Below are 16,161 nucleotides of genomic sequence, written 5' to 3'. Positions count from 1 at the left end.
ACTCACTAATGATCATAGAGAAATTAAGAAGATCATCAATATCTACTTCCAGAATCCTTACTTTCATAGGATGGAAAACAAAGAGTAAATGAACAGGTTTCTAGATGCAAATGAATGGATAAAGCTGAATCAAGAAGATAAAAAAATTCTGAATAATCCAACATCAGTCAATGAAATTGAAAATTTAGTCAGAAAACTACCACCAAAGAAAAGCCTAGTTCCAGATGGACTCATAGTTGAATTCTACAAGAAATTTAGTGACCACCTACTGTCAACTTTTCTCAAACAATTCAATGAAATTGAAAGGGAATAAATTCTCCCAAACTCATTTCTGGAGACAAATGTTATCCTGATATCAATCCTTAAAAAGGACCCAATCAAAATATATAACTACAGTCAATCTCCTTTATGAACATAGATAAAGAAATCCTCAATAAATTCATGGCAAACAGAATGCAGCAAATCATCAAGGAGATTATACATCATGGCAAAGTGGGATTCATCAAAGAATACAGGGATGGTTTACTATATGCAAATCCATAAATGTAAAGCACCACAATAATGGAGCCATAGACAAAGACCACATGACCATCTCAAAAGATGCAGATACAGTTTTTGACAAAGTTCAACACTCATTCATGATAAAATCCCCACAGAAAATCAAAATGGATAGTCTATATCTTAATCTGATAAAGGCATTTTATGATACACCAATGCTAAATAGACATAAACTGAAAGCCTGTACTTTAAAGTCATGAAAAAGACAAGATTATCCACTATCTCCACTTGTATTCTATATAGTTATGGAAATATTAGACAGAGCAATTACACAATAGGAACAAATAAAATGTATAAGGATTGGAAAAGAAGTGAAACTATCATTACTTGTACATGACATGATACTGTACATAAAAAATACTCCAAATCCTCCATGAAGAGACTTGTAGATTTAACAAACCAATTCAGAAACATAGCAAGATACATACTCAATATCCAAAAATGATTAGCATTTTTGTATATGAACAATAAATGTGCAAAGAGAGAAATTGGGGAAAGCACATCTTTCACAATATCAAAAAAATTTTAAATCGTAAATTCTTCAGAATTAATCTCACAAAGGAGGTAAGTGGGAAAATTATACTACTATGAAAAAAAGAGATCAAAGAGGATTTCAGAAAATGAAATAATATAGTCCAGCAGACTGAAGTGCCTGCCTAGCCAAGCACAGTGATGGGGTTCGATCTCTGGTGTGCCTGCTGGCCACGGCCCAAGGGCACACCGAGACTGCAAATGAGAATGGATGTGCTGGCAAGTGCCTGTAATTCCAGTACTCGGGAGGCTGAAAACAGGAAGATCACTATGAGTCTGATCTGTGTAGTGAGACCCTTTAGACATTTACTAAATTACATTTTAAAAAAAGGGAAAAAATGAAAATATTTTCCTTGCTTCTGGATAGGAAGAAACAACAATGTGAAAATGGCCATACTCCCAAATTACACAAAATTATTCAATGCAATTCTGATTAAAATACCATTAAAAATACCTCACAGAGCTAGAGATAACTTTCCTAAAATTCATCTGGAATCAGAAGAGACCCAGAATATCACAAGCAATCCAGGTTAAAACAAAAAGTAAAGGCAGAGACATCACAATCTCTGACCTGAAATTATATTATAAAGCTACTGTGATAAAATCAGCATGGTACAGGCATAAAGCAGACTAGAGGATCAATGAAACAGATTACAAGATGGAGACACAATTGCAAATACATACAAACACACTATCTTTAACAAAGTAGCCCAACATGTTCATTGGAAGAAAGAGCCTTTTTAATAAATTGTGTGGTAAAAACTGCCTTTCTACATGATGAGGGCTAAAATTTGACTCATTACTGTCACCATGCACTAAACTGAGGTGAAAATGGATCAAATATTTAAATATTAAAATGGAAACACTAAATCATTGGGAGAAAATGAAGGTAGAAATCTTAAAGACATAGGAATAAGTAGAAAGTACATGGACAGGGTTCAGAGAGAGATGGCTTAGTAGAGTAAATGCTTCCTTGACAAGTGCAAGGGTCTGAGTTCAAACCCCAGTTCCACAAAAAAAAAAAAAAAGGAAAGAAAGAATATGGACAAAAATCAAACTGAACAGAAAATTTTTCAAAGAATCAACAATTGAGATATCACATTTTTTAAGTTTCTGCCCTTCAAAAGAAATCTCCAACAGAGTGAAAAACAAAAACACATGAACTGAGAAAAAAAAATATAGGTGACTGTCCCTCTGACACAGATCTTCTATCTAGAACATATAAAGAATTTTTAAAATCAAGATTCATAAATTCAAAGATCCAATCCAAAAATGAACATTTGAGATGAATACACGTTCCTCAGAGAAAGAAATACTAATGGCAAGTTAATATATGAAAAAATGTTGAATATTGTTTATCATTCAAGAAATACAAGTTAAAACAATTCTTAGATGGCATCTCACTGCAAATAGATAATATATTAACCATTGTTAATCAGCTATTCTTGTGTTGAAAATCTATAACATATGTATTGTTTTATGTCACCCTGTTTCTGTCTTTGTTTCTGATTTTTTTTCTGGTACTAGGGACTGATCTCAGAACCTTGCTCTTGTTGGGCAGGCGCTTATTCTACTGAGCTATCTCCCCAGCACTGTTTCTGATTTCTCTTCTCGCATTTGTCTTTACTTTTCAAAATAAAATAAAAGTAACTTAAAGAATAACAGAAAACCAAAAATAATAAGTAAAACATTAAAATATGAAACAAAAAGAATGGCTATCATCAAGATATCAGTCAATAACAAATATTGGAGAGGATGTGTGGGAAAAGGAATTCTCCACTGTTGCAGGGAGTGCAGACTTGTACAACCACTGTGCAAATCAGTGTGAAGGTATCTCAAAAAACATGAATTGGAGGTCTCATTCAAGGCAGCTATTCTCCTCCTGGGTATGTTTCATTTTTCTTTCTCTCTTCCCCCCCCCCCAGTGGAACCAGGGACTGAACTGAGGCCTTTGTGCTTGCCAGGGAAGCTCTTATTCCACTAAGTCATCTCCCCAGGCCCTCCTGGGTGTGTTTCCAGAAGTACAAAACATCCTACCACAGTGATATATGTGCATTTCTCATAGCTAAATCTTGGAACCAACCCAAATACCCATCACCTGAGGAATGGATAAAAAAGTGGTATTTTTACAAAACAGCGTTTTTTTGCTCTGTGACAGGGTATATTTTTGGGTTTTTTTTTGTCTCTGTGTGTGCCTCTAGATCTTATTTTTTTTTGTGACTTTATTCATTCATTTATTTTTTAGTGCACGATCTCGCTAAGCAGCTTGGACTCATAGTAATACTCCTGCCTCAGCCTCCCCAGTACTGCGATTACATGCATGTGCCACCAAGCCTAGTTTTAGTGGCCAGTAAGGTGCAAAGCTGGTATTGTTTGCACTAGCAGGAATCAAACTTGAAACCTTGAGCTTTCCAGGCAGGTAATTAGATGATACAGCTGTCTCCCTAGCCCCTAGAGAGCATAATCTTAAGTGAAATAAATCATACCTACATGTTTAAGGATTAACTTAATTGTCTCCTTAATGTCTCCTTAATGTGAGAACTTGAAAGACAAAATAAAATCTGAATGGTACAATAGATACTGAGAAAGAGAACTAACCTATTGAATAAGAATTACTGAGTTGAAGAGAAGGATAAAAGAGAGTTATAGAAGAGAGAGATATAGTGGTGTCACAAATTTTCTGTTCAAGGAGATTATGGGAGCACAGAGAACAGTGATCAATGATGTATAGTGTGCCTAAGGAGATTCACCTAAACAGAAAAAAAAAATATCTCAGGCTTTCACAGAGAAAAAATTGGTCAAGCAATGGCTGTGACTCATTCAGATGTCTGACACTGACTAAAGATCAACAAGTTGATGTACATGGTTTCAGGGTAAATCCCGTGGGGATTTGACTGACCTTGTTAGATACAAAACGTACATTTTAGTTGTATAGGTCTTCCTTTAACTTGGTCTCAACCATTCAGCAGAAAAGTATAACCATGAGGTATAAAAAGTAATGACCGATTAAGATACTGTTTTATAAAAGGCTGAAGTCAACAACTGCTGACAGTTGCCAGTTCTGCTTATAACCCACTACTTTTACGGACTACTGGATGGTATTGATCTACTTTGCTGAATTCAAGTATCTTTGAACATACATTAAGTATGAAAAGGTCCTATAAAAACTTTTCCAAATACAGCTTCTAACAGCAACTGAATACCCATTTCTCACAAAACAAAACAAAAAAAGTGGAATATAAACGAAGGACCATTTTGTAGTGAAAAAAATATATATGCATATACAAAATAGGATAGATATACAGCTACTTTCTCTTAGTTCAATGAGAAGCAAGATTTGTACTAATATTGTTTGGACTAGATATCATGTCTGCATCTTAGACTCTGAATAGCTACTACAAAGACAACTATATGCAATGTATTAATTATTTTAACTATACTATTAACCTATTTTGAAACTGTCCATTGTTATTTCTTTCTCATTAAAAGTTATAAAAAATTTTAAGAAAAAAGAGCTATAACTATGTATGTGATCAACATCAAGGTTGGACAACTGTACTGTGCATTTCTGCTGGTCAGTGGAAAGGAATAGCTATTGCTTAATTTATTTGGCCTCCTTTTTTTCAACTCTTTGTCATTTTACACTTCATGACTTCTTATATATTCCTTTCCTATTTTCTTTCTTCTTCCAATTTGGCATGTGTATACGTGGTAATATGTACAAGTAATTAGACAATACTATTTATTGCAATAAATACTGTGAAGTTCATATTGCTCTCTTTAGTGATATTCTGTATCATTTGTAATTTTTCTGTTTTCATACTATTTTATACTCTTTGAAATATAAAATAATGAAATAAAGTAAAAGTAGATGTCTCAACATTCTTTAGCATCTCAGAAATATTTTCAAACTCTATTTTTTCTCTTTTGTCTTGGGACATTGACATTCTCGCTCAGTAATTTATTTCTCAACTGTATCAATCACTCTTTCTCATTGCTTCAGTTCAAAATACAGTAACCATTGTACTTTTCTGATAACTATGAGTCATGACCACAGTGAGCAGCATATATTGTTGCCACAGATTTATTTCTGTGACAACTGTCAAGTGATAAAATTATTTGGGAAAATATAGCACCAGAACTTTCCTGCTTGCTGCACTCATTTTATCTCCAACTACCCTCTCCCCATTTTGGAGCGACTCAATAACTTTTGCCCTACTCACTGTGCTTCACTCACCAGGTCAACCACTTCTCCCTATGCCCAGAAATGGCACACACATTGATGTGGTTAACTCTTTGGATTCTGTCATTTCTGTTGTTATTAGCAATGGGCAGCTCTTAATATTTCTCACATTTCTGTGGCACGTAAAACAAATTATATCTCTTGAGATATATTTTTCTTAGCATATCTTTCATTTTTGAGCCAAATTATATGAAACAATATCACTTTACATACTTATACAAATCAATTTCAAATTTAATCAATTAAATGCCTATTTATCCCTGTGCTTCATTTAAGATGAGATTGATAGTTCAGTGAATTATGTAGATGCTGTAGATCTTTCAAAGGAATCTAATATATGTGAGTCACACCAGTTTTTGTGGCAAGTAGAAATTAGCAAGGTCTCTTGAATAACTGTTAATCAGATACTATCAAAGGTGCAGGATGTTTTTCTGTGCACCATTAGAGTCATTTCCATTTACTACCACAATGGTTTGTAACAAAAAATTATCCTATGCCAAAGAGAATAACAGTAGTTGTCTTTACATTCAGGAAATGAGAGGAAGAAGAGTAAAGTTAATGTATGTTACTGTGTTTTAAGAACTTAGAGTGTCCAAATATTATAATTGGATTTATATTCCAAATGTAAATCTAGTATATCCTCAAGTATCTATGACTGGTGTGATCCATTTTTTAAATCTATGTCATTTTCCTGTTTGGAAAGTTGGGAAGTCTCTATTGGATGAAAGCACAAGACACACAGGTAGGTAGTTCAGCAGAATGTACTAATTTCCTGCAGTTGGGTCAGTCTGTGTACATCACATTCAAAAACAAAATAGGAGATCCATACTGCCCAAGTGCGATTGTTTGAGAAAACTATTTGACTTCTTGGCTATGAAGAAAGCATATACTCTGAAGCAGAGTGTTTTCTCCTACTTTTCCTGTGTTGGAGGAAGGATGTTTGTCAGCTTACTTTCTTGTTACTTCTCTGAATCTAAGGAACAAGGCTGAATTTCAGAACTCTATATGGAAGCTTTCAAAATCATGAGCAAGAAAGTGAATAAGAAATCCCATGGAAAGAGCGAAGGCTGTACAAAGTGATGGTCACAGTTAGGGTAAACATGAAAAGATACAAAAAAAAATTCACTTTAGTGGAAAGCCTGGTATATAACTGCAGTAAGATTATAAAGGTATGTTAGCTTTTCATCTTAAATAAAGGATACTCTTTCTCACTTGCCCTTTAGCACCAAAATAAGTAATTTTTGAGTAATATTTTGGAAGAAGAAGAAACAGTAAAATGCCCCACACACACTAGGTGAGATCAGGCAGAGGGAATTATCTGAAACATGATGAAGAAAAGAAGAAAATAGCTTGAAAAAAATACAAACACATTTAGAGAAAGTAATAGTTGGAGATAGGATCACAGAGACACACCCCACAGCCATTAATAACACTGCAGAGTGTATTTAATGCTCACATTTCACTTTATTTTATTTCAATTTTTTTGAGAAATTGTAGAACTGGGACACTTAGAAATCACGTTGTATCACAAAAGTATGACATAGAACAACTTTTCTTGAGTGATCAGAAGAGTAAATCCTTTGAAACTATAATGTGTTATCTTATGAGCCTACATTTGAGGTCAGAAACTGCAAGCCACATTGTCTTTTTCTTTCTCTAACTGGTGCATCCTGGAGTGGAATTTGAAGATTGATTAGGTACTTCCTGTGTTTGTGAGTTCATCATTTGAATTGTGCTTACAAGTTGATCATTTGAATTGATTGTATTCAAAGAATAAACCTAGAGTTACTTCATTTTTCCTAAACATATCATTACAACACTGAAATAGAAAGTGGGTTTGAGGGACTGTACCTAGTACCTAGACAAGAACCACTTTTCAAGAAGCTGTGCATCAGTACTTTCTAGGATATGAGTTGTGGAGAACATCCACACTCATCCTGATAACAACCTGAAGGAAGAAGAAAAGTCCACACCATAATTACTCATCATATCCATAATCTAATTCCAGCACTTCTGTTACCCATATCATTGGTTAATGGTTAAGCCAGGTCAAGACTAGGATGTCTACATTCATCAATTTTATTCAATAGAGCACTGGAACCATACTTTGAGCAATTTCTCAATTAGGCTCTGAAACCTGGCAGTTTCCAAGATCTTGTGATTACAAAATATACTGCTATAAACGTGGGTAGGTATATATCAAATGCTATTAATTTTTTTACTTCTTTGAGAAAGATACCAAGAAGGGAAATAGGTCAAATGAAACCTCCAATTTTAGTTTTCTGAGGAATTTTCAGGCTGATTCTATTTTGACGGAGGTGCTGCTCCTTTTCTATGACTCTAACCATTGTTTTATAGTTTTCACTAAAAATGTTCTTCATCTTTGGTTAAATTTCTTCCTGCACATTTTTGTAGCCACTATAAATCAGATTGATCTTTTAAACTTTTTTATTTTTTAAAGAATAAAAATTATAACAAAAACAGCATTAAAAACGATTCAAAATTTCACTAAACAAATAATAGAAATTCAATGATTGTTTCTGTATTGTATGATGTTATCTTCAAATTAGTTGTTTAGGTTACCAGTTGTAGATGTGGAAAATTGGCCAAATGAAAAAAATAAGAAAAAATAAAGTTAAGCATTATCTGACCCTTTCAAAAACCAGTACAAATTGGTAGTATAATCATCAAAATTATTCTACGTATATACCTAACTATATCTTTCCCCTTATTTCTTTGCTCATTTTTCTCATCCAGGTTTTCCTTCCCATTGAACAAATTTCTTCCCTCTCACAGTATCTACTGTATATTTCTAATTTTATTTACTCTTCTGTGTTGTCACACTAGTGAGACAATACAATGTTAGAACATGTAAGTCCAATTTATTTCACTTACCAATATACGCTCTACTTGCATGCATATATCTACAAAAGCCTTGAGATCTTTTTACTTCTATTTTAATATTTTCTGTTCTCATATCTAAAGCAATGGTAATGATACATATGAATCTTTTAATCTTGAAAATTTGCTGACTTCATTTCCTATTTATAATAGTATGTTGATGTAGTATTTGGGGCTTTCTACATATAAAATCATGTCATCTGTAAACAATGACAATTTGGTTTTCTTTTTTCCTAAGTTTGATGCCTCTTTTTGTTTCAATTGACTAATTGCTCAGAGTAGGGTTCCAGTGCTCCATTGAATAAAATTGATGAATGTGGGCATCCTAGTCTTGACCTGGCTCTGAGAGGGAGAAATTTCATATTTCTCCTCCATTGTAAATCACCACTGTCTTTTAGTTAACAGGTTTTATTAAATTCAGGTAAATTTCATTTAAAACTAATTGTTTTATAACTTTTACCATGAAAGAATGTTGAACTTAGTCAACAAGTTTCTCTGCACTTTTTGAGATTATCACGTCATTTCATCCTTCATGCTGTTGCTTTGTTATTGTGGTTACTTGCACAAGATGAGCAATACTTACATGATTGGGATAAGTCTCACTTGATTACAGTAAAAAAGAAAAAAATATTTTTTGAAACTGTGGTTTTAACCCAGGACCTTCACACTGAACTACATCTCCAGGCCTTTGTACTTCTTTTTATTTACTTATTTTTTTTTATTTTGAGATAAGGTCGTGGAAATTCATTAAATTGCTGTTGGTAGGCCCAAACTTATGATCCTACTTCCTCAGCCTCCCAGGGTACTAGGATTACATGAATAAATCACCATGCCTAGAGAAAATAATTCGTTAATGTGCTGATGGATTAGATTTTTTATTACTTTTAAGATGTTTACTTTTCTTTTAATCAAAGACATTAGGCTACTGCTGTCTTTTGTCATATCCATCTCTGGTTGTGTTTCAACAGCAATCCTAGCCTCAATGAATGCATTTAGAAAAACTTCCTCTCCTCTATGTTTTCAATGTTTCAAAAGAGTTTTCACTAGTTCTTTTGTGAAGATTTTGTGGAATTCTGCATGGAAGTCACTTTCTCCTGGAAGTTCATTTCACAGAAAATATTTTATTATGGATTCAACTCATTCCTTATTATTGGTTTGTTCAGATACTCTGTTTTTTCATTATTCAATCTTGAAAATATATGTGTCTAAAGATTTGTATGCTTCTTGTAAATTACCAAATTTGTTTGCATATTGTTGTTCATAGCAACTTCTATAAATTATTTGTACATCTGGGACAACAGTTATGACATTTTAGTTTCTGATTTTATTCATATTTGAAACCTGTGTGTGTGTGTGTGTGTGTGTGTGTGTGCATGTATGTGTGTGTGTTCCCATGATGTGTACATGTGCATGCATTCAGACTATGGATTTTTTAATTGTGCTTTTTTTTTTAAAGAACCAGCTCTTTGTTTTATTGATACTTTGTACTTTGTTTTCAAATCTATTCCACTTATTTTTGGCTCTAGCTTTCGTTTTAATGGTAATGCTTCAGCCAGCCAAATAGCCCAGAAGACTAAAGAACTTGCTTGGACAGGCACAGAGAGCAGGATTCCATCTCCAGTGAGCTATCTGGCCCAGCCCTCAGGTTGTGCTGAGACAGCAACTGAGACTGGGCATGGTGGCACACGCCTATAATCCCAGCACTTGGGAGGCTGAAAACAGGAACATCACTTCAAGTCCAATCTGTGTACTGAGAGCTTATAATCTCTTTACTAAAAATGCATTAAAAATAAATAAATACAAATAAAAATGTAATACTTTTACAGCAGATTTCTATTGAATAAAGTGGTATTTTTTTTTACAGTTTATGTATATTTATTCTTACTCATGAATTTCTAAATCCTGTGGAAAAGAATTAGGATAAATAAACATTTGCTAGTTGCCTTTTTTTTCCTTTTCTGACTTTTATTAATATATGTTTTCAGTACATAATAATTATTTTCATCATAGGAAATTGGTATTTTTATAACAAATATTTCAAATTTTTTCTTGCTTCCTTTTAACCCTTTTCCTGTACCATCCTTTATTTTTCCATCATCAGATTTATTCATTTAAGAATAAGTTAAAGATATATAAGTTAAAGATATATAATCTGTATATTATATATATGATATATGCAGATTAAAAAATCATGCTAATAGGCCAAAAAACATGTAAAACATACATTACATTTCTAGTAAAAATATTAGTACATTTTATAAAAGTGTACACTTTGTACACTTTCAGATATATTTTATAAAATATATTTATTCATTTAAATAACAAGAAAAGTAAGTTTACTTTCTAGTGAAGTAAGGTCTTTTAACAACCTTCCAGAAAATACTACAGTAGCCTTTATATAGAATCCAAATATATTTCTGTTACATTCATAAATGTAGTAAACTTATTCTGACTTTCTTCTATGTATCTCTTCCCACAGTACAATAAACTTCAAAATAAATTTTATATATATATATATATATATCCAAAGAGATCATGCCTTATGAATGTCTGATGATTACACTATCTCATTTTAATTCTTGGATGATAAGAAATATAATTTTCAAAATTACACAAAATAACAACTCATTCAAAATTGAGAGACACGAAGAAAAAAAAGAAAAGTGGTATAGTGCAGAGTTAAGAGAATCACCTCAGAGAGAAGAAACAGATTTGAACCACAATCAAACACAACTTTAAAGGTGTCCAAAGTGCTCAGTGATAGCCATACACGTTGCTACTGCTTCTTTCTAAAATTACTGAAAGTAAATACTTGAAGTGGTAAAGAGAAAGTAGATTTCAAAATGTGAAGAGTTTGTAGTCTAAAATAGATATTTTGACTGGGAAGATTTTGACCAATTATTGCAAAAATCCCTAATGAATCTTACAAAGTATTCATTATTTCCTGAAAATGATTGGCATAAACAAAACATTTTACCTTTGTACAAGATATTAAAAGATAGTAAATATATCAAAAGTTATAGTTAAAAACTACACAGTTAAGATGTTAGTGTGAAAATATTGATTATGCTTGCATGCAAATAATCGAAGTCTTGTATTACTCATTCTTGCATTTAAGGCAGAAGAATAGCAACACTTCACTAACCCACCAAACTCAGCTACAGGAAATATCTACTAACATTTTGAGAGGGGAAATATCTACAGTAAATATAGTCAACTCGAGAGCTCTTGCACTTGGGGAAGTTACAGTAGTTGGGGATCTAAACAAGTACCAGGTAGGGAGGATTAAAACATAAATTAATACCAGTGGAAAATAAAATACAATAGAATTAGATGAATAAAAAGAAGTGCAATTTTAAAGGGGAGGAGAATGTGTGGAGGTTCTTTAGGGAACACAGAGAGAGAAGTTTTGGAAAAAGGAAGAGGACAAAGAGATGGAGAAAGGAGGATGGGAAGGAATGGAAGGGATTACAATGAATTAAAGTGTATTATGCACATGTATCACTCCTCATGAAGAAAATACTCATTATTTATTGCAAAGATGAACCAATAAAAATAATTAAAAAGATAAAGTCAAGGCTTTTGTAGTAAAGTACAAATGTGTATACAAAAAATTTTACATATTATAAAATTTAGTAAATTTACAAGAGCTATATTCATATCGCTTCCAGCTGAATGACCCCATTCACTTTTTATTAGGCTTCTAAGTTTTAGGAAAGGATGAGTGGAATAGTTTTTGGAATAGTCACTTTGGGAACTTGGGTGGAGTTTTCTGTTTTGAGTTTTTCTTTCTGTTTTTCTTTTTCATTTTAGGTACCAGGGATCAAACTCAGGACCTCTGCTTGTCAGGCAGGCACCTCAGGGACTGAGCTAACTCCCAGGCATGGTCTCAATTTCTGATCATCATTCTAAATGTGGGCATGGAGTTCAGGATGACTTTTCATACTTTATACTATTCAAGTAAAACATATCTCTGCATCTAAAGGAAGGCAAGAGTGTAGTTTGAGAAAATAACGTGAATCTTCAACTTAAAATGACACATATGAGGACGCACTTTTGGGAGTCGATGTACCTCATTATTGAAGAGAATAATACTGGTAAGTCAAGGTTTGAATATTCACGGTGAATAACATAATTTATAATAGACACATATTAAGACTTTGCGACCATAAAGAAGACAGAATTATCATGTATTTGATAAACAAATTAGAGAGGAGATATCTGCACACATGGTTGCTCCAAAGAAGGCACCAAGCTCACTATATGACACCAAGCTCAATATCATCATACCCAATTTCTTCTTTTCTCAAGGCCACAGGGGATTCTTTCTCTCCCATGAAACAGAGGGTAGCTTCTTGAGAGCCTGAAGAGAGTTACCTGAAACAGTAAAGGACAATGAATGTTTGAGTGATGAAAGAAAAACAGTGCATGGTGTGACTGAAAAAGAAAAGACTAGTTAAGGAATGGCTATGAGCTATCAGTGTGGAGACAGGAATTATCTGAAATGAAAGATAGAATTGTCTCATACTGGCTCTTTTTTGTGAGGGGCAGGAGTTGAGACTGGGTCTTAAGTTCAGCCTATCTTAAACTCACTATGTAATCCAGGTTGGCCTTGAACTCACAGGGAGCCAACTGGTTCTGCCTTCTAGTGAAGAAATTAGTTTATCCCACCAAACCCAGCTTAATATCTTGTACTGACTGTTTTTATATAGAACCTTATCTTAATCTGAGTAACAGAAGAAGGAGTGATCATAATGGCAAAGCAAGGGAAAGCGATATCAGTGTTTATTTTACACACCAGGCAGGTATGATTATTTAAGGAATTGAGACAGCATACAGCCTTTCAAGACTCCTCAGTGTCTCAATAATAGAACACACTTGATCTCCAAGCAGCCATGAGAATAATTCGAGTCCTCTTTCAAATGACAAAAAAGGAAAATTTCAACTAATCCCATAGTAGTATGCTCCTTATATACCACATGCCCAAGGATGAGCAGAATATCTGGACATTTTTATCAACAGAAACAGTGGAAATGAAGTGAATTCATTTCTTCCTCCAAGTGAAGAAATTTTATGAGCCTCAAATTAAAGTCATTTTACACACGCTTTAATTTTACCTAATATCAACTTCAAAAATATGATTATATGGTTTCTTTAAAATGGTACTTAGAGCTCACTGATGTAATGCACCTTACAATGAAGAAACATCTATAAATGCCTCATAATTTAAAAGAGCCCCTATATTTATTGTCAGAGTATTGTTTTGGTGTATGAAAATGAGAGCAAAAACAAAAGGTTTCTACAACCTATACTGTAGCAGAAAATGCCCTCCATTCCAACCAGAATACTTCAGTTGCTGGATGATACTTCCTGTTGCAGTTCTGGTTGCTTCTCTCTGTTAAAAAAGTCTGGCCACTGTGATGAGTACCAGTGTTAGAGAAGCGTGAATATTGCCTAGTTACACAAATCTATCTAAATTTTTATACCAAAGGAATACTTATAATCAATGGGTCCACTCTTCTTTCCTATGAATGTAGCTGGATTGGAGAAAGAGCTGTTTACCTAACTGTCTGAAAATACCTGGCACTATCTCTTTTTTCAGGAACAAAGTTTTTCTCACTCTTCCCAGGGAAAGAAGGAATTTCAGAAAGAAGTACCTCTTCAACATCATTATAACACTTCCTTTGGCATCATCATACTGCCCTGAAGGTTATGAAAACAAAGATAAGTTGTAATAGAAATCTGTGTGTCTGCCGAGGTCTTAAGTCTTATCTAATACAGAAATTATAAATTAGGCAATACTCCAGGGGTTCCCCCAAGTTACACATTTCATCTCAATATTCTTAGAAATTCTTTTTTTGTTTGTTTGTTTGTTTTGTCAGAAACAAAACTGCTTTATTGAAGCTGATGACCAAGAGTCTGACAAGAAGCCAGAGGAAATATTTGCCCTGGTTTAGAAATTATCTCCAGATTATATACTTTTCATTTTTCCATGGTTACCACATTACCACATTACCTCATTTTCAGGACTTTTACAAGAATGCTAAATAATAATTGTCACAAGGTGTACATTTCTCAGACACTGTTGGCCATATTCCAGTCATAGGACATTATGGATTAATGTTTACCAAGTTGTTCTGTTTTTTCCTATTTCTACAATCTTCACTTCTATTAGGGGGTTTATGATCAGCTACATGTGATATGATGAGAGCTTGAGTTTATGTACATTTAAATGAATTTAAGTGACTTCTTTTGAAATAGTGTTACAAAAAGAATATGAAGGCAATCCTGCCCTTTCACTACTCAAGGATATGTTTTCCTTTCTGAGGACATACATAGTCATTCATACTCTGGCACTATACTTTCTATCTTGTACCTTGTATTTTCCTTCAAAACCATCATCTGCACTTTGTCTACTGTGTACTATAATCTAATCTATCCACTGAATGAGACATGGTCCAAAAGTTAGGAGGACCATGATTCTGTAAATCTTCTAAATATTACAATGTATTAAGATCAACAATAATTACTTAAATGGCGTTCATATTGAAAAACAAGAAGTCATTATGATATGAGATAGCTTAGCAGTCTAAAGTGCCTGCTCCAGCAAGCTTCAGTAAGTGCATAGGGACCACAGTTCGATCCTCGGCACCACATGTACAAGCTCCGACCCCAAGGTGGACTGAGCCAACCACTAAAAAAAATAAATAAATGAATAGATAGATGGTTGATAGATAGATAGATAAATAGATAAATAAGTAAATTTTAGGTTCTACTTTCAGGCATTTAGCACACAGTTTGACAGGATAAATACAAATCACTGACTAAGGCAAACTGAATTTGAACGAAAAGAATTCAGGCTACCATGGGCTTGCTGAGGCAGTGAGAGACACGGAGCTGCAATGGCATGAACACATGGGCTTCTATCACTCACAGACATATGTTAAAGCAATCCTGGAGAGTGTGGATTTCAACAATCACTAATACAGTACCTCCTTAGAATCCCACATCCTCAAAACCCTCCTAATCACATCCCCTCCTAAGATCTGTACATCTTTTTCACTTCGATAATATTTAGGGTGAATTTTTCTCTGTCTGGGTCTTTCGTAAAGAAAATCTGGTAATTAATAAGAATGTGGGTCTTATATTTCATATATTTGAAGGATTAGCAAATATTTTGCTTGCAATGCTAACATGAATCATAAAATGATTCATACATCACTAGCTTATGAGGAAAGTTATCATTCTTTTTAAATTATATTGAGAAAGAAATATCGATTAGACAATTTCAAACCAAATTAGGAGGACAGTTACAATAATTAATACATTGCAGATTGTTATCCTTTTGGTAGTTATTCAGAGTACTAGATGCAGACATGATATCTTATCTAAACACTTTTAGTATAAATCTTTCTTCTTATTGAACTAAAAGAAAGTAGCTGCATATCTATCCTATTTTGCATATATATATATTTCAAAACAAGTCTTATATATATATTTCCATTACAAAATGCTCCATTTATATCTCCCTTTTTCGTTTAGTTTTGTCAGAAATTGGTGTTCCATTGCCATTTAAATATTGTAGGTGAGTGAATTCAGCAATATAATACAATATAGACCAATTGTCCATAACAGTAGTGGGTTATCCATAGGAATTGCAATGTCAAAAGTTGTTGACTTGAGCCTTTTACATGGCAGCATATTAATATAGCTTTACTTTTTATACCTAGTCTTTACACTTTTCTACTGGATGGTTAAGACCAAGATAAATTAAGACCTGTATAACAAAAAATATAACTTTTGTATCCTACAATGTCATCAAAATCCCCTCAGGATTTACCCTGAAGCCATGTACAGCAGTGTGCAGATCTTCTGTCAGTTAGAATCTTAGTGATGTTATTACCCTATAACTTAGGCATTTGAGCTTA

The sequence above is a fragment of the Octodon degus genome, unplaced genomic scaffold, assembly GCF_000260255.1.
Source record: "Octodon degus isolate 3935 unplaced genomic scaffold, OctDeg1.0 scaffold00403, whole genome shotgun sequence".
Taxonomy (NCBI): domain Eukaryota; kingdom Metazoa; phylum Chordata; class Mammalia; order Rodentia; family Octodontidae; genus Octodon; species Octodon degus.
The sequence above is the reverse complement of the archived record's forward strand: the minus strand, read 5'-3'. Positions refer to the sequence as shown.